The 27,314-nt window shown below is 43.6% G+C and overlaps 1 protein-coding gene across 3 annotated transcripts in view; it reads right to left on the bottom strand.

The window, feature by feature from the left end:
- The window catches only part of POR (cytochrome p450 oxidoreductase), a 964,880-nt gene that overhangs the window by 779,700 nt on the left and 157,866 nt on the right, over nucleotides 1-27,314 (bottom strand). The window lies entirely within an intron of this gene.

The following is a 27,314-nucleotide window of genomic DNA, read 5'->3' as shown; positions in this document are numbered from 1 at the left end:
TGCTCTTCCCATCTCCATAAGAGAGGAACCGTCCTTTTCGCTATTCCGTAGCAAGGTTAAAACATGGTTCTCTGAGCAGGACCACAACCCATCTACTTTATAAAACAATCTGCACAACGTTCAGTCTGCTACTCTAGTGTCATCACCTGTTGTATATACACACACATCTCTGCCTGCATAATATTGTACCATATACGTCAACAGTTTTTGTGCATTTCAATGCAGTGTAACCTGTAAGATTGTTTGTATATTCACCCTTGTGCAATATTAAAGTTTTCAGAGCCCAGATGCCCCACGGTTTAGCTGCCCTTTACATATAAATAAATACAAATAAGAAGAATGTCGGCTTGCTGCCCTCTTTAGCTTTGGACTCCCATTTTGAGCCACTGAGCAACATCGATGTGGGGGACATACACCATATTTATTTTTTCAGAAAATCCCCCAGTCTTCTTCTGTTTGAACATGACCTCTGCTTTTGCAGATCGTATTGAAGCCTGAGGTTGACCCTTCAGGGTCCCCATCTCTCCCTCCCAAGACACATTTGCAAAACCGGAGACATGTCCTCTGAACCATCTAAGAGCCTTAATACTGTACATTATCGGTGCCCAAAAGAAGATCAGAAGGTTCAACGGCTGGACACAATAGCAGCACGGGTACATACCAGATCACATAGTTTTAGCAACTCGAAAGCACTGGCGACAAAAAGTGGCCTGCACTACCTGTTGATCGAGATCAAGAAAGAAATATAGGGGGCAGTACAGAACTGTTAGAGAATCTCTATGGTGGACAAACAGGTCCTGGAAGCTGAAAGACTGATTGGGGGAAGTGGAGGATGCAGTCCGATCAATATCATGACCCATCTCTGATAAAAGTAATGTAAGTTACCTTGTATGGCGACTGTCTTCCACTATTGGTTGCCTCGCTGCACTTGGTTCTGTAAGAGAAAAGGGGGTTGATCTGCTTTCTATGGGTTTTACGTAAGAAACTTACAAGTATTTTATTCATAGGGAAGCCCAAAATCTGATCGAGTACAGCATTTTGGGTCTGGTTAGCTGCTGATTTGGGGGGGGGAAAAGGGTGGGAAGGCCGGGGGTGGGTGGCGATGGGGGGGAGTGCGACATGGCAAAACAGGAGCACTTAGTTGTGGCTCTGTTAGTGTTGATGTGCTAACTACTAAGCCTGTGGTGGCCTTCTGTGGGGGGTTTGTGTGTAGTTTGGTGGTAGGAGATCTTGGAGGGGAGATGTTTAGTCCAGGGAAGGCAGGAATTGGCAGAAGGCCAAACAACTTGCAAGCCTGCAGTCCTACCCCTGGCCACTTGCAGGCAGGTGCCATGTCTGTGTATGTTCAATAGATGCATTGTACCCCAAGAGGAACAAAACAAGTATCTGAGAGTTGGGAGATGGATGATGTGTTAAATCAAACATTACCATAACCTGCTAAGGCTATAAGTGAGGCAAGAACTTAAGGTTAAGTGGAAGGGCAGCTGTCATGATCTCTGCAGGACTTGCCCGACTCCCTTGGAAGCAGACCCATAACCCCGGTTCCGAGTGCCAGCCAGTCCCAATTGGGACCTTTTGGACCCTGTCCTGGCGCCAGTGGCACCAGGCTCATAAAGATGCCCAGTCCCAGCGCTGGAAGCGCCGGGCTCATAATGCTTGGGTGGACTTACCTCAGCAGACCATGCTGCTTACTTACCTGCCAGTTGAACCCCTGATCCTCTTCTGTTTGGGACTACTTTTCCTGTTGGGTGGGGCAGGAGCCACTCCCTAGGTTCAGAACACTGGAACTCTTCTGGAAAGCAGGAACTCTTTTCTTACCTAGGCGTGGCTGTGGAAGGAGACACCTAAGCACTACAGGAGGCTATTTAAACCACACCCGATGGATGAATCTTGCTTTGCGTTATTTTGCATTCTCTGCAGCAGAACGCTCATCGTGTCTTCTGCTTCTGATCCTGGGCCTAAGGGAACAAAGGCTTACCATCCTGGAATCCAGTCTTCAGCAGCACCTGTAAAGACAAGGAAAGAACAGGTTAGCACTACGGTCTTCAGTGGCAGCGCATCTCTTACCTGGTCCATCGGCTGTCACCAACGCCTCGCGCTGCATTCCGGCATCTGAAAGACAAAGGCTTACCTACTCTTCGCATGATCCGGAGGTCTTCGCACTGCATTCCGGCATCTGAAAGACAAAAGCTTACCAGCTCTTCGCACGCTCCGGAGGCCTTCGGTGCTGCATCCCGCATCTAAAAGACAAAAGAAGGTGCGTTTAAAGACATTGGGCAACTTTATTACTCACGTGCCATTACTCCTTCCCACGCCGAATCCAGTGGGTATTCCAGCACCCTTCAGCTTCTCTAAAGCTCCGAACTTGTACCTGCAAGATAAAAGGGACAGTTAGTGCGCATCGTGAAGCAGGCTACAAGCGCTTACTTACGTGCTTCCAGGCGCTTCTATTCCTCACGCGGGTTCGATCCTCAACTCTCATCAGCCCGCCATCCGCCATCGCCGGAACCCTGCAAAACAAGAGATATCATTACAAAAGACTTTTAAGACATTTGAAGTGCCTAGAACTTACCGTTCGTGCAGTTAACGACGGACAGCAGTCCTCTGAGGTCAAGAGGCCTGCACCCTTATCCAGTGAAGAAACTGGTTACGGCACCCTGCCCCGAGGCAGATGGAGAGCTCGGCGTTCACTTACCTAAGGTGAGGGCGTTAACCTTTGGGGTTCTACAGGAGAAGAGAAAGGGAAGAGGAGAGAGGCACCCAATAACCCCAGTTCATTAATCCCATATTTTCTATCTGCAGACATCTTACTCTTCGAGTCAGACATACAGTGCACAGAGGTCCAGCCCAAAGAGCCAACCGTGTGTTACACATCACCTTTGAAGATACGGCATTCACCCAGTCAAGACCGGCGCCTCTGCGGGAATCAGGTGAGCGTTACAGCAGCTTAGAATTCGAGGACCCCAGTCACCCATTTCACCTGCCTTACTTGAATATGCTCAGGTGCGATGCTCAGTGACCTGCTGGGTCTTTTGTCCATCAACGGCAGGAACGGCTGAGGCAGGGCAAGGAGTTTGTCTGGCGTTAGCCAGGGGATTGGTGGGGGCAGCAGCCAGAATTCCTGCACATTTCATCCAGAGGTCTACTCTGCCGTTTCCCACAAAATGGAACCCCCCCCCCCACTTCCCCGGTACCAACGGCCACAACTCAAGGGAATGCTATGGATGCGCACAGCAAAATGCTGCAGCTTAAACAATAGGACATAGAAAATAGATTACTTGACAATTTTCACATACCAGGTGTCTCTATAGACTCGATGGAGACTAGAAGTAACTTTTCCAGGACATATTCTGTACCATGCTCAAGCTGCAGGAAGATGCAGAAATGGAGCTACATAGACAACACCACACCTACTTAATGCGTCAAAAGCAAGGTGATTGGATACTGGATATCCTTTCCAGAGTTCCGTTTTTTTCACTAAAGTACTGTATTATGGATGCTTCTTCGTTATGGAACTGCAACTGGATATCCTGTTCGCACATGCTCATGTCAAAACATTCTAAGACGTGCCTCCTGAAACACTGAAGAGTACGGCATTACTAGAAGTAACAGATTGGCTCAGCTGTAGATGGGTTTTTTCCATACCCTCTACATTTTACAATTGAGGACCGGTAATTGTCAATCATAACGGAGAAGGAAACTGCCTCTTTTGTATCCACATGAACAACATGACAAAGACTTACCAGTGAACAAAGTAGGCCCTAAGAATTCAGAGCCGGATTCCAAAGATGAGAGGGTTGGGAGATCGAGAGGGAAAAGAAAATAAATAAAATAAAATAAATAAAAAGGTGAGGAGAAGTCAAACTCACCACGAGGCACTGGATAATCTGACTTTGGGCATCTTACCTTCGTTTAGGCCCTAGTGAAAGCGGCTTATTAATATGTTTTACCGATCTATTTGACTCAATACATGCAAGTGTACTCCTAATTGAATAAGCCAAGTGGTCGATTACATTCAAGGGGCGCTCTATCTACCCCACATTCCTATAATGCGAAAGAACCTGGATATTTGCAATTATTTCATTGTTTGCTGGTCTTTGTGGGAGGAGGGGGAGGAGTTGGATTACTTGTGCCCTGCCAGATGGGCTCCTTATAGTAAAGCCTTATGTTGGCCCTACTCATTTTGGAAAGGGCAAACATGGGTGAAGGAGCAATTTGCTGAATATTTTAAAAGCTACATTGTTCAGAAGCTGCTGTTAAATCAGGAGAGTTCTAGATTTGTTGGCTGTGAGATGATAAGTGTTCAGACCAAGCAGGGATCGCACCAGATGCTAACCCATGATGTATTTCAAAATACTTACTTCTAAATGTTCAAGGCCTCAACTTGCAGGTTAAAAGTCCACATTAAAACAACTCAGATCTGGGTTTAGCAGTGGTCAAGTGCCAGGAAATCCATCTTCGCATGCAGGACTAGTTCAGACTGCAACACAGGGGAGGTTCCCGCCACAATCCCTAAAATCCAGTGGGGAGACTACAAATTGGACAGCCATTCCAATTGACAGAGATAACCCATGACTTGGAGGGGGGAGGCGCTTGAGGGGCACAATAGGGCAATATAGAATGGTGAAGGGAAAACTATTTGGCCACACACTGATTCTTTGTTCAGTTTATGCCCCCAATGAGAAGTAGCATTTATTCCACACAAATGTTCTCCCTAAGATTGCCTCCTTCATGTAAGGGGAACTTAAAATAGGTGGAGACTTTGGTACAGTAGCAGACTCCACCGGATGATAAAACTCCCTTGCGCATCAATGGATTTAAAAAATCCCTTGGTTTTCCAACACCCATGGGAGACAGATTATAACTTTTGTTCTTATGTGCACAAGCTGTTCTCCCGTATCGATCTACTAATTCTCTCCTAAAAACGTATTCCATATACTTGCAAAGCTGCAATACAATCCAGAGTAAACCAACCATCCCTCAGTTAGGGGTGGCTATCTCCACCCCACCTTACCCCCTAGAGATTAAATGACCCAATACCTAGCAATTACTTACATTTCTTCTTACAGTATAGGATCTCTAACGATTTTAAGGATAAGTCTACTTCTCTAGGGTTTTTTTTTTTTTTAAATTGCTAACCGATGGTGGTGAGGGGTGAACTCTCAGTGGCATTTATAGTTCACAGAGAAATATACATCTAGAAAAAGAAGGAACAAGATCATAATGCTAAAGTTTCATTAAAAGCACCAAGGGAATGGAAAATTGCTAGGACCAAACTCAATGCCCACCCTTAAGATGGGTCGTTCCCTGGGCCTTATTACAGGCTAGGCAGAAGTCCTATATATTGGAAATAAAGGAAGTTATGCGTCAGCTTTTATGTTGAGGATGTCTAAATCTAGAACAAAATAGTTTCCTTAAAGGAAGGCCAAATTGTGCTGAGATACAGAGAAGATGAAATGAGAGCTATTAACGAGCAATTTTTCCTCATTGTTGACTAGGAACGGCTTTCGGAATCTCAACAGCAATGTCTTGCTGATGTGAATGAACTTACCTAAACTAAACGACAAAGCCAGATGGAGCTAGAGTGATTTCTGTGGAAGCAATTTATACTGCCATCTTAATCCCCTAAAATAATAAAGCACCGGGACAAAAGACTTCAGTGTTTTTTTTTTTTTACTAAATGTATAAATCTAATTTGGCAAGGTCATTGGAACTTTTTAATCCTTTCCTCGCAAACCATAATTCCATCTATGGCACAGTTGATTACGACTCTTTTTTGAAATCAAGAAAAAAGGCAAGCAACTGTGGATGATATTGTTCTACAAGTCTGCTGAACGCTGATGCTAAAATATATTCCAAGATATGGCCACTTATCTTGCAGCAGACCTACCAGCTCGAATAGACCTAGACCAGGTGGGATTCATTGACATCGAATGTAGTCTGCAAGATAATTTTAGGAGGGCTATAGGCTTAACCCCTGGGGATTCCTATGAGCCTACTAGTGTTGACTGCCCATAAGGCATATGACAGAATGGATTGGAAATTTACCAGAAAAAAACATTGATAAAATGTGCTTTTGGAACTCACTTTTTATCATATGCTTTGGTCAACTTTGGGAACCCACGTACTAGACACTGAGCTTACTGTGCTTACCCTATACATATGTCAAGCAAACAGACATGGATGCTCTCTGTCCCCATTAATAGTTGCGCTCTCGAGTTAAACATTTGCTTGGAGAATGAGTATGATGCAGGATATTAAGGGGATCCCTGGCAAAAAGAACGCTTGTACAATATCTCTATATGCATCAATGTCCTACTGGGTATGTCCAGTATCTTTGAAACACTTTTCTGCGATTTCCAAGTTATGAGTCTTTGAGGAAATCTCACAATTTATGGTCAACTACTCTAAATTTGTAGGACTTGACGACTCAATACCCCATGGCAACTCGGAGTTGGTGAAAAATACCTACCCGTTTTGCACTTCAGAGGACAAAGATAACCTCACACACGTCAATTCCAGTCCATGGAGGAGCTCTCAATTTAGTAGTATACCTTTGTTTCAAGAATTGGCTCAAGATACGGAAAGGTAGGCCCCACACGACATATCTTGGCTGTGGCACACACAGGGTTTAAAATTGCTGGACGCTAGGAGCCATTTAGCTCTTGCTTCTACTTTAGGAGAGCCTGGAAAGCTTGAAACAAAACTACCAGGAGCTACTTTTGACTCGCCAGGCTATCTGTTGCCTTATGAGCATGCATAAGTGGCATTACCTTTGAGGGTTTTGAGAATCTTAAGAATAATTAAGACACATTTAAACATAATGGATTATACATAACAAACAAAAAGTTAAAGTTTGCACATCACATGGAAGTTAGATTTACAGTGCACAGTTTACTCTTTGCCGCTTCCCTAGGGGTAGCTCCTGCTTATGGGCTGGTGCAGACACCCAGGAGCTGGTTTTAGCTCCTGAACTTCGAACCTTAATTTCGAGTGCTGCACATAACAGCAATTAAAATGAACCTGGTCCCTAGGCTCTTCTACCTTTGTTAAGCCCAATTACCATTAGATTCCAAACCACTGCCATACAATGCAACAGAAAATATTCAGACTCATATTTGTTCAAAGACACCCTAGACTACCAGCCAGGATAAGGACCAGGGGAATTCCGATACAGGTGACTGGGCCCGAAGGTATGTTAAGAGATGTTTGGACAGCTCAAATTAAACCCATCTTTGATTTGATTGGAAGGGTCAAGGACGGCCGCCCTGCTAGGTGGAACTTGAGCAAGAAGTTGGAGAGATCCTTTTAGACTCCAATTATTTAACTTGTCGGCTCGAGATAAATGTAAGACTGTGCTTCTGTCCACCAAGACATCTCTCCATTATTGGGAAAAAGTGGATGCCTCATGGGCGATTCAGAAGGCCTGGTCCCTCCCCCCCCCCCCCTTTCTGGATAATCCTGGTGTACAGAACCCTGCAATATCTTCAGTGCAGTACACAAACACCACACACACACCACACACCACACACATACCAACCACACACCAACCACACACCAACCACACACCAACCACACACACACACGCGACCCCATTAACCTTTGAAGTTAGCAAGGCGACTTTTTAAACAACTGAGAACGAGGTCTCAATATGCGCAGATTGGCCATTCGATATCGAACCCACAAGTCAGGGTAGCCGATACTCGCCACGCAACCCACACCCCTATCCCCCAAGCGAACCCTGGAAGTGGCCTCCCTAAAGGTGAAATCACATCTATATGAACTATTGAACAGGCTTATTCAGATGAAAAATGGGAGCACCAGCTGGAAATGGAAGACGACTAGGACTCGGGAAGCAACATATGGACCAGAGCACTTATGTCACCTAACTACCACAAATAGAGAGCATTCTTACACAAACGTTATTGCTGGCATTTACTGCCCTCCAGTATTTATAAAATAATGCCCACTTACTCTTTGTTATGTTGGAGGGAATGTGAGATGTGGGAGCATAGGCCTTTATGTTGTGGTTTTACTCCAAATCCAAGCTTTATTGGAAGGAGGTCAAGTCCAAAATAAAGAATATCACAGGAATTCAATTACATATGAACCCACTTGTGGTGATGCTGTTGAAGGAGTCTACCCAATATCAGGGATAATAGGCAATTTAATTATGCAGGTTATGTTTCAAGAACCTAGAAGGTCTGATACAAAATATGTGGTGGAGCATGTTATGGGAAGTTTTGGCATCAGAGAAAATTACAGCATTTCTGTATAACTTCTTTCCAAAATATATCAAAAAATTGTCTGGTTGCTGAAGTACTATAGAGACAAACCTGAATCCTATTCGTACAGAGGTCTTCCTTAGACTTAGCAACCATGCAAACTACAAGATTGAACTTTTACTGCAGGAATATTACACAATTCAATGGAGTTGCACGAGACCAGCGTACTGTTAGCTAATTTAGTTCCATCAATCAAGTGCTATCGAAATGGGACGCCAGGTTTGCTGCATATGTTTATATCACAGTTTTAAATGTACTGTTGCATAGCTTAGTTATTCCTGCTACATTAATGTATACCGACCTCGAGACTTTAAATAAAAATATATAAAAATAAGTGGAGCACATAGGAAAGCGGTGCCCCATTGACAGTGATGGGCATGTAATTGGTGCCTTGTCCAATGGTCTACTGATCCTTGGAGGAGTGGGTTTTTAACCCCTCACACTGCTTTATTGCCATCCTGAATGCACAAACAACTAATTTTCACAATTGCTGTGCAGCGACTATGGAAAAGCAATGGCAATTGGGAATTCCTCAGCAGGGATTAGTTAATAGCAGCTACCTAAAAGCAAACCCTTCCACAAATGTGTATGGAGAATTCTAGGTACATCAACAGTAAATGATTTTCCAACCACAAGCATGGTGCTCATATGAGCCGACAAAGAAAATATCTACGTTGGCCGCCGACTTCAAAAGAATGCACTCCATTTCACAAAGTACAAGTGGCAAAATGCAACAGTAGTTTGTGCACTGAAGAAATTGCCCAAAGTGCATCGTTTTTCAGTTATGGGGTGAGGCTGAGCTAATCTGCACATTCAGATCTCTTTGGTGTACTGTGTGAAGGGTGCAGTGGTGCCTGTGTGGCGGCCACATGCAGACAACTAACACCATGAGATTTGCATGGCTATTTGTTAAATAAACTGCACACTGGCCCTCCCCCACCTATGTGGTGCACTGTGCTTCAATCATCCTTTCCTTCATACTCCGTCTGAGGCATTTTCCACCAGTATCATGTATGTTCTCCAAATGAGGTGCTACAGCCTAGTGTTGGGTGTGAGCATAATCTCCAACTTGGTCACTTTGGGCTGACCGACAGAGGAGGGATTTCAAATATCCTACTTCTCGCCTACGGCTGTTGATTCTCTTCCATGTTCAGATATAGAAGAAAACTGGTTCTCTACTCCACCAGATAATGTTGGCAATACCTTCTCTTCCCAAACCACCAATGTTACCCAATCAGAATGCAACTCCTGCACGAATACTACTACATATATTTGCACAGTAGAACGTGTGGTAGACTGTCCTTATTTTGTGACAAGTGAAACCTGCTACTTCTGGTTGTGTATGCTAAACCACCGAATCTGGATGTCTAAGGCTTACAAAGGTTGGTGTAAAATGCCTATCAGATGTACAGTGTTGTTTGGGGGTTCAAGACATTTTTACTCTTGATGAACCTTAACGTCAGTTTGCCCCCCCCCCTCTCAATGTATTGTTTACTAGCAAATTGTACCTGTACTCCGCACAGATTCTGTAGACAGACATGTTGGTCTCATCAATTGTTGAAAATCAATGATCCTGTAGGTCGCTTTTACGAGTCGCTGATCACTTGATGTACTTTACACTCTAAAGTAAACTACACTGAGAATAGGCACGTGTGGCTGGCTGACATACCCCAGAGCAGACGTTGAGGGAAGGCAAGCGTTGGCGTGCCACAGCATTCTGGGACCTTCTGTGCACTCTCCCCATTCGTCGGCTCACCCTGCTGCAGTGCAATGCAAATATCTCAGAAACAGTGCTTTGTAGGGCCTTGAAACATGCTTTTTTTCCCTCTCGTCAAGATGCTTAAAATGAGCCTTGTCCTGTACTTCTACAACCACAAAGATGTTTTGACAATTTCAGGCTACTATCTCATGTGTACAGGAGCTGAAATCCGGGAAAAGGGATGGATTGTCCATATGTCATGTAGTCAGTAATGTCCGTAGGATCTTAACAGGTAAGTATGCACAATTTGGTTCAGATGGTGGAACGGTGTGGAATTGTATAAGGAACAAACTAACAGATGTTGTTAGCGAGATATTCACCAACAAAATAAACAGGAGTCTAAGCATGACATTCTGCGTCCTCACAAAGATGAAAATCACTTGTCACTGACTTTATGCTTCTGCACACAACAAATAAGGTGCTATTAACTGAATTACACTTCCTCACAAAAAACAAATCAATAGTTGCCCTTATTTTCTACTTGCTCAATGAAAAAAAAAAATAATCAGATCATCTCACATTTTCCATTTCATCCCAAAAGAAAATCGGGTGGCACTCTGATCTTTATTACCCCACTGTAAAATAATCACTGGTCACTGATCCTCTGCCACTTGATGGGATAAAAACTGGTTTTCCCGATTTTCTACCTTCTCTCTCATAAACCGAGAAGCTTGTTACTCTTCTCCCTTATTGAAATTCAGGTGCTACCGAATTTCAGTTCTCAGGCAAGTGTCACACACACTCTTGTACACACACCTGACAATACTGCCACTCCTGCCCGTGCTCACCATGCCCAAAACTCTAGAATCACTATAGCTCGCCCCGCTCCCTCTGTACCATCTCATTTCCCTTTCACATCTCGGCACTCACGTGGGCCCTCTGATGACTCGCGTGCACTTGCACGCCTCAGCCGCAACAGAACGCTCTCCAGGCAGCTTCCTTGGCGCCTAGGTTATCGGCGAAACGCTATTATGCTTCCGCGTCGCGTGACCAGCGCTGTATACTCACGTGACTCGGAAAACCAATCACGTGATGCGGCAGCACGTCATGTGACGGGAAGTAATGCCAGAACCGCGAGTATTTAAACGCGGCTTTCCGTGCACTCGTTGCTTCACAGCTGTTCTTTGCAACCTGTTTGGCGTTACGTGTTCCTTTGGATTTCTTAACTTTTCTGGATTTTTTACCTCGGCCTGTTTACTTGGACTTCGCTTGGATTATCTTGCTGGCTTTGTTACTTTGGATCATCCTGTGCATCGAACTTGGACTGTTTTTTGGACTGCAAAACGAATTTCCCTTTTTGCATCTGGCCTTCCTTGGAACTTCTTGCTTCAAGCTTCACAGTATCAAATCACATTCTTGTCATCAGGTGGTGCTCACGCCATTTTTGGGACTACTGTCTATCTGCCCACGTGAGTCCCGGACCCCTACCTCATAGGTTCATTACCTTTCTCCTGATCCCTCTGGTAAGACCTTTTTCACATTATTTTGTACTGTCATTTGCTTGGTACTTAATCAGTATTTTCTTGCAACGGATTGGGGTCCCAGAGGTTTGTGGTTCCGGAGTTGACCATCTCCACCTGTGGCCTCAACGGTCACACAGGGAGTGACTTTGAGTTCTCTCTGTGTGGCATTTTGGGACAGAGGACTCTTCTGCCTACACGACATTCAAGTCTCAGACTGTGAAGCCATATTGTCGTATAGGCAATGGAGGGAAACGCTGAAGATACCATGTCCGCTATAGTCCAAGCCATCACAGGACTACGGGCAGACATGGCTGCCGCTAATACCATCATCCACCAGCGTCTTGACCATATGCAAAGTATTAGACACCCATTGCCTCCAGACACGGAATTTGGAGATACAGCCTCCGTCTCCCAACCCACGCCACCTCCAGCCCCAGTTGTATTACCTTCCCCGTTCCCTTTAGCCACTCCTGAAAGATACCATGGAGATCCCAGGAAATTTAGAACCTTTCTAAATCAGTGCAAGTTGCATTTTTTGTGTCGACCCCCTTGCCTTTCCAGATTCCACTACCAAGGCAGCATTCGTCCTTTCTCATCTAGCAGATACTGCTGCTGCATGGGCCAACCCTCTTTTGGAAAGTGGTAGTCCCACCCTCTGATTTTGACCTTCTTGTTACGGAACGTCCAGGGTCCTCGACACCAGACAAAGTTCAGTCGAGAGACTTGGAGCTCCTGGATTTGAATCAGGGTAAGGGTTCCCTTATTGAGTATATAACTCGCTTTAACCAACTGTCCGCTGAAACATCCTGGCCCGAAAGCAAGAAGGCTGTGGTATTCTATAGAGGTCTCAGTAATCCCATGAAAGATGCCTCGTCAGTGGTCCCTTCACTACCTACTGCATTCCATGATTTGGTTGACCTCGCCCTCCAGGTAGATGCACGAAGATCTGAAAGAAGAGCAGAGGCTGGGCTCTCTCACTCAGATGCAGAATGTGATGTAGGGAGGGTGACTGACACCTCATCAGAACCCATGCAAATAGGGGGAATTAGAAGCCCGATTTCCCCTCTAGAAAGAGAACGTAGGAGGGTGGATAATGCTTGTTATTATTGTGGTCTAGTTGGTCATTTTGTAAAGGAGTGCCCACGTCGTCCAAAGACCAAGAATCAGGGTTTTCGGACAGCTCGATCTTAGAACCGGGGACGGGAACGAGCTACTCTCACCATACCCCGAACCAGATTCCTGCTTTTGGCCGTATTAGGCCTGTACAAGTACAGGCTACACTTCATCCCACATCTACTATCACACATCCTGTCAACATTATAATAGACTCAGGGGCAACAGGTAACTACATTGACATTGCCTTGGCTAACTCTTTAAATCTACCTCTTGTGACCAAGACTAGACCAGAACCCGTACAGGCAGTGTATGGTACCTCTCGGGTGTCTGGCCCGATTAAACAACAAACGGCACCCATGTTAATGACAATCCAATCCACACACAAAGAAACTAAGTTTTGACCTCATTGCCATGCCCCAGTTTGGTCTCATATTGGGAATCCCTTGGCTCCAAGAACATAACCCACTCATTGACTGGAAGTTAGGATTTGGTTCATTTTGAATCAGAAATTTGTCAAAATGTCTGCCTACCCACTGACAAGCAGCGACAACCCAGCTCATGCAATTGCTCAGTTAACTGTGTCCGACTCGCAAGAGTCATCCTCAGAACACACAGTGGGCTTAGTAGTCACGAGCATTCCCCCCGAATACCAAGATTTCGCAAATGTGTTTGATCGTGGTTCTTCTGAGGTCCTACCACCACATCGCCCATACGACTGCCCCATCGATCTACTCCCTGACACCATGATACCTACAGGACGGATCTATTCCCTCTCACCGTCCGAGGAATTCGCTCTGAAAGACAATAGCCAAAAGGCCCTGAAATTGGGACACATACGACCTTCCATCTCACCTGCAGCGAGTCCCATATTCTTTGTCCCTAAAAAAGAGAGTGATTTACGCCCATGTGTGGATTACCGACAACTTAATGCCATTACAAGAAAGAACCGGTATCCCATTCCCCTCATTACACCTTTACTTGACCACCTTGCACATGCTACCATTTTCACCAAGTTGGATCTACGTGGGGCCTACAATTTGGTCCGCGTCCGTTCCGGCGATGAGTGGAAGACCGCTTTCTGTACCCGGTATGGCTTATTTGAGTATACAGTCATGCCGTTCCGTCTGTGCAATGCCCCTGCCACGATCCAAAGGTTCATGAATTACATCCTAAGCGATATCTTGGACGTGTTCGTGGTGGCATATCTTGATGACATTCCAATCTTTTCTCAGTCCCCAGATGAGCATGTACGCCATGTCCGTGAAGTACTTTCACGATTACAGAAACATTATTTGTACGCCAAACCAGAGAAATGCCAATTTCATGTCAGCAGTGTGGATTTTCTTGGGTTCTGCATCACCCCTGCAGGCTTGTCCATGGATCACTCTGAGGTGAAAGCTGTTTTAGAATGGCCTGTCCCTGCGAATTTAAAGGCACTACAATCATTCCTGGAATTCGCAAATTTCTATAGACGTTTCATCTCAGGCTTCTCGTCCATTGTGCCTCCTCTCACTGCCCTGACCAGCCCTCATACACCCTTTTTGTGGACGGATACACACCAAAACATTGAAGACTGCGTTTACTACAGCTCCTGTCCTTCAGCATCCTGATCCAGATCTCCCTTTTATTGTTGAGGCAGATGCCTCTTCTTTTGCTTTAGGTGCAGTCCTTTCACAGACTTGTCGCTCCTCAGGCCGCTTGCACCCGGTCGCTTTCCACTCCCGCAAGTTCACCATCCCTGAAAAACATTATACCGTGACCGAAAAGGAATTACTGGCGGTCATGGATGCTTTTCGTGTTTGGCAGCATCATCTCTTGGGTGCCAAGCATCAGGTCACGGTCTTCACTGATCACCAGAATCTGCAGGATCTAGCTTCCTTAAAATGTCTCAATAGTAGACAAGTGAGGTGGCATCTATTCTTTGTGGCATTTGACTTCCAGATACGTCATCGTTATGGGTCAGCTCATGGAAAGGCCAATGCCCTGTCACGATCTCCTGAGGGAATTTCTTTGCCCGTGTGCCCTGACACACTATTAGATCACACAAAGGTAGTTTGTCTGTGCACACCATCAATGCCCTTTTTGGATGCAGTAAGGAATTGGCTATCGCTTCATCCTAACGAGTTGTCAGAATGGAATCCGGTCATTCATGATGGCCTTCACTTTGTCTTGAATAGATAGTTCCTGCCCACTGCAGACACTCGCAATATGGCTCTTGAGTGGTCACATGACGCCCCTGTGAACGGTCACCCAGGTCAACAACGCACGTTAGCCCTCTTGCAGCGTTGGTGCTGGTGGACGAGCATAAAAAGGGACGTGGACTCCTATGTCAACACATGCTCCATATGTACTCAATGTAAGCCCCGTAGGGGACGTCCTTTGGGTTTGTTACTTCCTCTACCGGTACCCCCTAAGCCTTGGCATACCTTGTCCATGGACTTTATTACAGATCTCCCACGAGTGCAAGGTTTTGATACCATATGGGTGGTAGTAGACTTTTTCCAAGATGGAACGGTTCATACCCTGTAAAGATATTCCTTCTGCCCCTACCATGGCCAAAATGTTCTTTGACTCTGTGTTTTGCCTATTTGGTCTACCTTCTGTCTTGGTGTCGGACAGGGGTTCTCAGTTTACCTCACGCTTCTGGCGAGCCTTAACCAAGCTATTGGGTATCGATGTGCGGTATTCCTCTGCCTATCATCCAGAGACTGACGGTCAGACCGAAAGGGTCAATCAGACTTTGGAACAGTACCTACGGTGTCTGATAATTCAACAACAATCCACCTGGTTGCATTCCCTCCGTCACGCTGAATTCGCTTACAACAATGCGGTTCATGCCTAGACTGGTTTCTCCCCCTTTTATGTCTTGTATGGCCAGCATCCCCGTGTTCTGCCTATACCTGACCTCGCGGCTTCATCCAATCCGGCTGCTACTGCTTTTGTCAGAGATATGTGGATATTCACGCCCGTACCTCGGCACACCTCCGTGAGGCCCAACCATCCATGAAATCCCAGGCAGACAAGAACTGTATGGTGGCTCCTGTTCTTTCGGTGGGTTCTCGTGTTTGGCCCTCTACTCGTCATTTGCGGTTGGTGGGTTGCAGGAAGCTCTTGCCCCGTTTTGTGGGTCCTTATGTAGTGTCTCGGGTGATCAACCCTGTTACTTACCGTATTGTACTCCCTAGTTCCTGGAGGATTCACCCTGTGTTCCACGTCTCCCTCCTCAAGCCTTGTCCGGAGCCTTCCCGTCTTTGCGTCCCTGCTGCCCCGGTGTCCCTGTCGGCCCCGGATGTCTACGAGATCACTGGCATTTTAGACTCTCGTATCTGCCGGGGACGCTTGCAGTACCTGGTGGATTGGGTTGGATATGGTCCAGAGGAGCGCTCTTGGGTCCCTGCCTACTTTTGATGTCCATGCTCCTCGCCTGGTGGCTCGCTTTCACAGGGATCATCCTTCCTGCCCACGAGGTCGTGGGCCTTGGGGGGGGGGGGGGGGGGCTCTGTCACACACACTCTTGTACACACACCTGACAATACTGCCACTCCCGCCCGTGCTCACCATGCCCAAAACTCTAGAATCACTATAGCTCGCCCTGCTCCCTCTGTACCATCTCATTTCCCCTTCACATCTCGGCACTCACGTGGGCCCCCTGATGACTCACGTGCACTTGCACGCCTCAGCCGCAACAGAACGCTCTCCAGGCTGCGTCCTTTCTTGCATTGGCAGCTTCCTTGGCGCCTAGGTTATCGGCGAAACGCTACTATGCTTCCGCATCGCGTGGCCAGCGCTGTATACTCACGTGACCCGGAAAACCAATCACATGATGCGGCAGCACGTCATGTGACGGGAAGTAATGCCAGAACCGCGAGTATTTAAACGCGGCTTTCCGTGGACTCGTTGCTTCACAGCTGTTCTTTGCAACCTGTTTGGCGTTACGTGTTCCTTTAGATTTCTTGACTTTTCTGGATTTTTGACCTCGGTCTGTTTACTTGGACTTCGCTTGTATTATCTTGCTGGCTTTGTTACTTTGGATCATCCTGTGCATCGAACTTGGACTGTTTTTTGGACTGTTTTTTGCATCTGGCCTTCCTTGGAACTTCTTGCTTCAAGCTTCACAGTATCAAATCACGTTCTTGTCATCAGGTGGTGCTCACGCCATTTTTGGGACTACTGTCTATCTGCCCACGTGAGTCCCGGACCCCTACCTCATAGGTTCATTACCTTTCTCCTGATCCCTCTGGTAAGACCTTTTTCACATTATTTGGTACTGTCATTTACTGTCATTTGCTCGGTACTTAATCAGTATTTTCTTGCAGCAGATTGGGGTCCCAGAGGTTCGCGGTTCCGGAGTTGACCATCTCCACCTGTGGCCTCAACGGTCGCACAGGGAGTGACTGAGTACTCTCTGTGTGGCATTTGGGGACAGAGGACTCTTCTGCCTACACGACATTCGAGTCTCAACAGCAAGATACATCTCTTATTAACAATAACGCTCATTTCAATGTTACGCAAACCAATTCTGATCCTTTTTTAAAATAATACCCTTCCCAACGCCACCCTAAACACACTGCTGCCTTTTTTAGACTGATCTGAAACCATGAGTCTTCTATAGGAGCGAGGTCTTACTGGCTCAGTTACTTTAACCGAACATTGAATAAGGTTTGAGAAATACTACTTGCTCAAACTCATTAATTTTGCAAATTTTAGTTTTTCACAAATCAGTTCACCCACAGCTACTAAGCACTTTTCCAATAAACTGGACTCAAACAAGGATCTTTCACTGAAACCAGTGCGGAATGGAATGAGGAACTCTCAACCGCAACTCTAACTGTATTCCAGGACCTAATGACAGATTTATAATGCACACAGTATCTATTTAAGAGGGCAGAGATTTCATTAGCTTGCGTGTACTCATCACAGGGAACACTGTACCCGATAAAATGAATGTCCTAAATGGGATATTAATCCAGTGAATCTGCTGTTTTTAGCAACATGTGCCAAAATGATAGAGAAAAGGTATTCAGTAGAAAAGGAAGCCAAAATAAGGAAGCAGTAAATGTGCCAGAAAACAATGATGATCAATTATTTTTCACTAGCATGACATGGCATATTGTTTTTAAACGGTTATGGAAAGTCACAACATGTGCAGTTTTACTTCGAGCATTAAGAGGATGCAGACCTTATTCAAGAAACACATAGCCTTCCTGGAGAGGACACCACGGGAAGTGTGTTGCAAGTTAATTATCCGATCAAGACAAACTTGCACTCAAAGTGAAGCAGAGCTCAGCGGGAAAGTGGTAGATCCATTATCAGCCCCCTGTCATGTGCACACAGGCAAGATCTTATGAGGCGCTGAGAGACATCAAAACACCTGGACACAACATGGAGAACCCTAATTTAGGCCGAACCGGATGTAAACATTTATCCCACAAGAACTGCCAACGATTGGAAGGGACACTGTTGCTGCATTGGCACTCTCGGATTGAATGCGAGACATATATCACCTGCTGATCTCTTTATGTAATCAGTACCCAGTCACACAGTCAACACGGCCTAGCTTAAATGTCGCACTGAAGGAGGGTGCGACATACTTTGTGCCATTGATTTTGGTGAATTGAAAGTCATTTACCGGATGAGCACCGTGGACATGCATTGAATGGGTACAGTCTAGTCAAAGCAAGACTACTTTGACAATAGACCACCACAGGAGACATCCCCCAAGCATACTAAAATGATGTCAATCAAGGAAAGTCTGAGAATGTGAATGGCCGTTTAATTTACTCAGATGATCCCAGGGAGCACTCCCTAAAGTCAATCCCATCCAATAGATCTCCAGCCATAGAAGGATATTCTGGAACTGTAACTTTCTAACTCCTCTTGAAGAAACGACATTGGGACTCAGTAGAAAAGTAAAATAGAAAACAAATCTCAGAGCAGCTTGAACTGGCAGTAGCCGAGCACATCCAGGGCTACTTGAAAGTCAAGATTACAAAGAGAAAAATAAATTAAATCTTCCTTTTTGGTCATTCTTAGGAGTGAAATGGATGGCAGGAGTTTCGGGGATAACCACTACTCAATCCTGCAGACTTATGTCCGCAAAGGCTCAGGTCCCTTAGTTTAAACTAAATGTTTAAATAGTTTAACAAGGAGATTAATTTGTCCCTGAATCACAATGTATTTCTAAGGGCTTATTCAGAGAACGTGACAAGCGATCAAATGTTATGAGAATTATTCAAGGATGTGGCCACTTCCATTTCCTGCTCCAGATCTTTTTTATGACTACGCAGGTGTTCTTATAAATGAGTCTCTTTAATTTCCCCTCATCTGGGCTATAAGAAGTTGTTTTAAGAGTAATGATTGAATCTTGTTTTGCTAGCCTACTCTCCAATGAAAACGAGCCCACCTTATTGTGAGGCATGTTCTCCCATACTTCCGAGGGTTTGGATCTTAAGTGAAGGCCGGCAATCTCCACATTTCTTGAAGTTTAAAAAACTAAATTAGGGCTACAATTCTCTTCCAGGCAGCACAAGATCTCATTAAGGGTATTGTTGACTATAACTTGCGTGATATAGTCTGGTGATAATTTGGCCCAATTCGTGGTTCTACTAACTTTCGTAGCTACTCTAGGTGGGAAGGATATAGAGAAGTCAGTGGTCTTAATGGTATAATCATTCACCCAGCCCAAGTAAAGTGATAATGCTGCATGGTCACTGCCTGCTTTAGGAGGACCTAGAGGATTTCAAACATGGCCAAATCCGCACACAATATAAATAACCTATAGTAGATGTGAAATGGGAACTCCTAAAGGTAATATTACCCGGTAGATCAGGCTGTACTCCGCCTTTTACCAGTTTCAGACCCTATTTCAATAAGATTTATTTTTTTAATTTGAGGCCTGATGCATCCACCTGTGTGTCTTGCAGGACGGTCCTTGGTATATGTGCAGCTAAATCTTGCACCTCCCCCCACTTGGTCCATTGGGGGGGGGGGTGTCACAACCCAATTTCAGATTTAACAAGGAGATTAAATTATTCCTGGATTACTAAACCATAACTTTTACTTCCTCCATTGACAAAGACCATCTATTAGTAGGACTTCACCTTTTATAGCTACTCCAGTTAGGCCTTGTTTGCACACAAATAGAAATCTGATCATAAAAGGGTGTTCTCTGAAAGGTATTGATGTACACATTTGTAAGAATGCCTTTAAACTAAATATAGGCAGGATGGACTTATCAATAGTATATGTAGTACACATGGTTGTCCCTTTATGCAGAACGCATGACAGCCTTTCTCAAGTGAACGCCCAAAAGTGGTGAACTCATGGAGCAACCTATCCACCCTAATCCATGTCCATTCTCGCTTGAAACTGAAAGTAACTACCGTGGTGAAATCATTTATTGCACCAAACAAAACCATCCGCAAGTTGATTACTTTTCGGATATCTTCACCTAAAGTATAAACAGTAACTGCTTTGAATATATTTTAAATGGATTAAGTCAATATTTACCTGCCAATGCACCATTATCTGTTAGAAGAAAGTTCAGCATTTATAGGAAAGCAGTAACCAAGCTGCTTGCTAAATTGGATATGAATGAGCTGGATCTCGCTCAGAGAAGGTTGGGGAGGAGGCATGCAGGGACAGAATTTCAAGTTGCAAGCTACCAGCCAGCCATAAAAATAAGTTACTTTTCACCTCAATGCCATACATACACACAGCATACCATTTTTTACTTGCCAAGAGTCATAGATTACTAGCCGTTGGCTGGTGCAAAGTCTGTGTGTCCATCTTTCTCTGTAGGTCTCTTGCACTGGCAGACAACGAGGAGGAAGATCACTTTCAAGGCACTATTCATTATAGACAAGGTTATCCACCAAGATTGGACAGCCCATTTCAAAATCTTATTTTTTTATTCTCAGTCTTACATAGCCGACAAATTCTATTCTATTCTACCCATCCCTTATTCTGTGCTCTATGATCTCTATGGTTTCTAGTGTATTCAATCTGAATTTCATAAAAATACATCTTAGTTTTAGGATGAAAAGAAAAAAAAGAATCAAATATATTTTTGTAGCATGCCATAACTAAATGGGTGGGCATTATAGTTTTGTAGTTTGTCTCCATTTTGTATTAATAACCAGTTATTTATGCAATCCCACTGATGCGCTTTACATTTGAAATTCTTTGTTTTTCTACATGGAATTTTCTGCATTGCAGACAAATTATCTTTTTAAAAAACAATTCACTTCCCTTTAGCTGTCAAGCTGACTATTTACAACAATTGCCATTTTGAGTAAATATTTGACTTCTTCTTTTGGAGATTGCATAGTTTTAATGAAGCAGACTCCAATCCTAATTTTGACTATCATACTTAGAGCAGCCAAACCAAGCTTTATGCAGAAAAGGACATCAACGTGTTTTTAGGCAATCCCAATTCAAAGTGCCAAAGCTTGCCTTCTATTTTAGTCAAAGCTCCTCTATATTCAATGTCAACACCTTGAGGCCATACGTTCCGGCTGAAGCACATTTCTGTTCATTTGTGTGGAGCAAAAACCCACCCATTTACGGTCAACGCCGTGAATAAGAGGTGCCCATGTCCCTCTGACTACTTCTGGAGGTGTTTTGATAGACATCAGGTAGGTTTAGGGGATTTGAGTGAAGACTTCTGGCAGAGAATACCATAATCTTTGTTTTGTCAGTGTTAATTCTTTGGTGACTTTTTTCTGTGAAAGATTCAAGGGATCTAATGCCTTTTCTATGCCAATAATTGCTCAATCAAAAAGAACTTGATAATTTGCAGAACATGAAAAATGAAAATGATAGTGTTTAAGTGGGAATGTGTGCACACCTTGCAGACAAGGCTCAAGGTCTGGCAAATAGTTGTTAAATAGCAAGGATCCCAACACCCCCCCACCCCTCCTGCGTTTCAAGTGTCATTTGTCTGCACTCTTTTCTTAAGACATTCTGTGGTGTCCAGTTATTTGTCCAGAGGTAGCGTTATACAGGCCTACTATACAATTCAGCAGTGTGTCGCCACACCTCTCAATTTCCAGAGGAGACAATGTCGACAAACTGCGCCAAATGCTCAAGAAAAGTAATTGAAGGCACAAAAGGGGGAGGTTCTTTCTTGTTGTAGGTATCCTTGGCAAAACGTCAGGCTGTGCATCGTAGAACAATTTTCTCAAATACCTATTTCAGCTTCACTTAAGATTTGCTATGTCCTGGCCCACTCCTTTAGTCCAAGTAACAGAAGACTGCAGAAAGCTTTACCAATTAAGCAATACGCTGCAGCGTCTGATCGTATCCGGAAAATGCTAGTTCCCATGATGTCAGAATAACACCACTGTTTATTTTATTCAAATAAGGACAAGCATATTCCGCTCATTTATCTGCTTGATGGACCAGTGTTATGTTGGCCAGACCATCCGGGCACAGTGCTCTAGATATTTTTATGATCTTAGAATACAGGCCCTTTCTGTACAATTGAACGATGTACTGAAATCTACCATGTTGCATCTCTTTTCCTGCATTCTATTGTGTTTTATAGTCTAGGCCAAGAAAATGTTTGTGTTTTGCCCATGCCCTCCCCGATGTAGCCTTTAAGTGCCTAGTTTTATTTAGTCCATTTAACTTGCATATATTTCAGAACGCCTGTGCATCTTTATATGGTATTGTATTCAACATGCTGCAATTCAAAGAAATGTCTGCGGTATACTTTCTGTGCGCTTGTCATTTTTATATCGTATACTCAAGCCTCCAGATAAGCGTTGTAACAGGCCTTTTTACACATTAAAATCTTGTAAAAACGACAGCTTTACTCTTTTCCTGTGTATCATTTACACACAAGTTTAGGGCAGTGGGCAGTGCAAAGGTCAGGTTACTTGATAGAAACCAGAACGTTTATTTTGAGTGTTATCTACATGGATTTAATTGCAAGCCATGGAGAAAAGCCTCTGAAACAGAAATGTTTTCTCTGAATCCTTTCATAAAGAAACTGCACACAGTATACAAGGAATGGTTTCTTTCTGTCCAGCTTTTGCTGTGCATTGTGTCTGGATGCTCATGGAGCAAACAAAAACATTGTGCATATTTATTTACCTAGCATTTTAGGACCATAGAAGATGAAAAACTGAGCTTCTTTTGTAACAAACTATGTTTTTTTCCAGTGAAAGCAAAGCAGTATTGCGCAAATGTATTTTTCACATTCCTGTCTGGTGTGCATTTATGATCAAGAGGCATCTATATCGTGCGTTTTCCACAAATGCATTGTTTGAAACCAGACACATTTGCTGAACAACGATTTTGTTTCTAATGGGTCCTGCTCATTTTCAAGTTTTGTCATGTTTTCATTGCCTGTTGCATACTTTTTACACTCCTGTGGTGGAAAATAATGTTTACTCCTATATAATTTAGACGTGTGTAAAATCATGCATATGCAAGTTCTAGTTTACATCCATTTAACCTTAACTTGAGGTCAACAGGGTACATTACTATAAATGGTCAGTGGCAGTAGTGTACTTACTAAGGGCGAGTGATTGTCATTACACAAATCACAGCCCCTTTCAAATATTAAAGGCTACAATTAAAACATCCAAAATTGACGGAAGTGGAAGTGCTGTTCAAAAACCAAAAATGAAAGTTACATTTGTAATTGAAATAGAAACGCAGCAAAACCTGTCCCTGTAGTGATAATCCAGATAGGCGCCATTTATGTAGCGCTTCATGCATGGTTCATCCAACCTTCAGGCACTGTGACTATTATACCTCTGTCGATAATCAGTTTACCGCCCTCTAAAGGATAGCTAAGCCAGTTGAGTGCTCGCTGCTGTGATCTGTACGTGAACTGCAGGTTGCCGTTTCAAATCCTGGCAAGGCCAACTTAGCCTTTCATCCTTCCAAGGTCGTTAAAGCAGTAACAACTTCCGTTGGGTGATAATTGTATGCAAATATGTTCTATGTACAGCACTTGGCAAAAGCACTATACGAGTACTATTAACTCTGTTCTGCCAAAATTAGACCATGACATTAGACATGGAATGTAGCATCGAGTCCTTACCTCTTTGCACTGTTGCATCATAACACTGCCATAGGATTAGGTAGTACTAGTTCCAGGAAATGAGGACTTGCATTAAACCTCAAAAGACAATTCTACTATCGAATCAGAAGACACAATACAATTCAGGTTTACTCTACTGTCTAATTAGCTAGATTTTGGAGTCTTAAAAATTAAAATAAATACAGAAGAGATCAAATGTAGACTATAATGAAAGACGAATTGGGTGATTTATCGCTCTGTATAATATTAACAACCCCTTCTGCAACATGTTTTAGCAGGGTCGGACTGGGACAAGAAATGGGCCCGGTCTCCCAAAAAAAAAGTGGCCCACCCCTCGCCTCACGACCCTTTACCCCAGGTGACATCACGGGAAGTGATGCCATTTGACCCAACCCCAAAGTGACATCCTGCGAAGCAATGAAACACGACCTTTCACCCCTTGACAAAACAAGAAGTGGCATCAAATAGCATTGTACCCAAGTACACTAAATGACTGAATCCAAGCAGACGTCCAAGGCCAAATGATATGTTATTGTATATGCGTAATAATTATATGCTTAAGCTCTTATGCATACAATATCACCCAACCTGTCTTGGTACTCATTTATCGACCTAAAAAGGATGAAAGGCTTTTTGAAAAAAAATAAAAGTAGAAAAAAAATGTTTTGTTCATGTTTCCCTCCCCACAAACCGGCTCCCACTCCCCAGGGACGATTTTGTTCCGGCCACAGGCCGAAAGGCAGAGGGGCCAATCTGACACTGTGTTTTAGGAAGTGACCCAGCTGGGAATTGATAGAAAAACAAAATTAATTCTATAAGGCTGAATTCCTTCTAACTGTGGCAAGGCATAACTTAAAAAGTATCACATAGCAATTTGCTATGTAATTCTGTAGGTTTATTAAATTGACACTTGTGTAGCCAAGCTAGCTAGTTAGTTAAGTTACCCCATTCATTGTCAGCCGGCCCTGCATTCCCCTCTTGCCCAGAGGGCCAGAGAGTGCAGTAATAACCAGCTCCTCCAGTCTTGTGCCAAAGGCTTGTGTGGGAGTGCTAGGAAAGATTTTATTTGATTCAAAGGATTACAAACTACAAGTAATCAGGATGACCCTTTTAATAAGCCAACTATATCCTGTCTGGCAAAGGCCAGTATGTGTGAACTTTATTTTTAAAAAAGACAGTCACGCAATTCAATTCCTATAATTGCTAGTTGTTACATAATGCATAATTACAGTATTGCTACTATAAAAAACTGCATTGTCTCCATGCACTACGGTAAAGTTTGTTAGTGTAGCTTTTTTGTTGAGGAAGATGCATTATATTGGCAAATGAACACTTTTGAAAAAGCACATCACACAGACCCAAATGCTTTTGATGGCAAGACTAGTTGTGACCTGCTGGTGGCATACACCTGTTCAACTGTTGCTCAATCCATGAACAGATCCCAAACTCCTTAACTTTCAATCTGATCTCCCTGTTGCTTTAAATCAGCTACCCTGAATGTGAGATGGCCGCAAACTGCAATATTACACCTTGTTTGCCCAGTTCTCCGCTTGCTACACCGTCCACTCTCCTTAGTCTACTTCCTTATCCGATTACCTAATGAATACACAAAGCTAAGTAAAAAGTATTCACCCAAAGTTGTGATCAATAGTTCCCTCCAGACTATATATATATATATATATATATATATATAATCTACAGATATCCTGCAATACCATACACTGTAGTTTACTCTGATTATGATTGCATTATATATTATTGCCTGCGGGAGAGAGCTGGCTAAACTGTTTTCAGATCATTTTTATCATATCTATTTGTTTCCACTTATGCTGCTAATCTTTTACAGACACTCATCCGGTCACTCTTTATGAAGGCCGTGTACCATTAGCAAGGGATGTTTGAAACTTATTTAACATTTACTTTGCAATAAATGTCAAATAAATGTTTCACTGTGCACGAGGGGCTTCTGCGTGGCAGCAGTGTGCCGGACAAAGCGAGTTTGTGGTGACATGCAACGTTTTACAAAAAGCACATTTAACTGTTGCCATGGGTCGAAGTCCTTTCTCTTGGATCGAGTACGTAAATAACTTACTTGACCTGCAAGTCTAGCCAAATTTTATAGAGTTTGCATGGCCGATTCATTTCACTAGTGTCTTAATTTGGCGGTACACAAAACTGCTCATTGTATATCTTGGGTACAAATAACTTCTAGTAACAAACATATTAGTACAACATTGCTAATTAAATGGGTTTGCTAAACAAGAAACATTTAATCAGCAAACTCTGCCAATACATTTTTGAAAACTAATGTATGCCTTGTATGGTTTACTGAATTCTCACTAGGCAAAGCTTTCCTGATTCCAATTAGCCTGCATATTTAACTAGTTGCTATAAATGTTATATTAGTTCTACCTTTGAGGCTTGTGCACTGCTGAGGCAATTAACTGTTCTTGTCGGTGGTTCTCCCACTGCTGTATCGGTGAGGTGCAGTAATTTGGATTTCTGAGGCCTATAATGTTCGTTATATGCGAGTGTAGCTTTCACTGCTGTGGCGAGGCTCTTAATTTGACTCTTCAGTGTGGGGGTGATTGCACTGCTCCATTCCATGCAGTTCCTTCTCTATTCAAGTGGAACTTACATTGTTGTGATCCACTAAGTATCTGTTCCAAGTGTGGCAATCTTGCATTATTGAGACTTACATCATTCCTGTGCTATGTGAGGGAAGCATGATCTACGGAGATCCATGGATCTTTTCTAGATTAGCAGTGGAGTTGTAGGATATGTTGCACCCGTTTTATATAAAAGGAGCCTCTACTGCAGAGGCACATTCCGTATCTGTTCTGTGTGGGAATCTCCTACCCTTGCTTTACACCTTGATCGTCACCTGTTGTACATGATTAAAGCTTGCATTGGGGTTGCCCTGATTCGCCTTTTCCATTTGTGTGGGGAAAGCCTGCATGGTTCCTACTCCACTCTAGTGAGAGAAGCATAAAAAGTGTCTGTTCTACTCTTTCTTTATATGCAAGGGGAACAGAGTGTTTGCACTGATCTGTTCCATTTGTGAGAGGGCGTTTGTGTCACTGCACCATGAACTTTGTGTTCATTGTGAGATCTGCTTTTCTGTCACAATGCTGTCACATGGTAATGCATTCCATACAATTTTGCCCCATTGCACCATCGGCTGGAGGTCATATACTTTTTACTCTTGCAAAGGAGAACTCATTTGTACGCTCTTGAAATCCCATGTACTCTTTAAAAATAGTGACTAAAACACTTCTACCTCAAAATCTTATCTGGAGCACTGGCTTTACTATTCTTTTTCTTCCTGTGAATTTACTAGTCCTCGTTAATAGGCATAGCGAGATCTCATTTTTTTCTAAGACATATCTTCCTACTTGTAATTGCAGGATGATAGTTTTAGGAGATTGGTTCACGTAAATGAATTAAACTATCTTTTTCCACACAAAAATATAATGTGGTCCATAGATGCATTCGACTAGCATATTCTTGAATAGCAGTGTTTGTCAGAGGACAACCAAATATTGCGGCATGATGTAGCGGATGTAGATGGAACAGGCTGAAATATTTCCGTCTGACCAGGAGATGTAGCGCTTCTGGGAATTCAAACTGAACCC

This window comes from Ambystoma mexicanum, chromosome 9 (assembly GCF_040938575.1).
Source record: "Ambystoma mexicanum isolate Mex_15411 chromosome 9, UKY_AmexF1_1, whole genome shotgun sequence".
In the NCBI taxonomy this organism is placed as follows: Eukaryota; Metazoa; Chordata; class Amphibia; order Caudata; family Ambystomatidae; genus Ambystoma; species Ambystoma mexicanum.
Note: the sequence above shows the minus strand (reverse complement) of the source record. Positions and strands in the feature narration are given on the sequence as shown.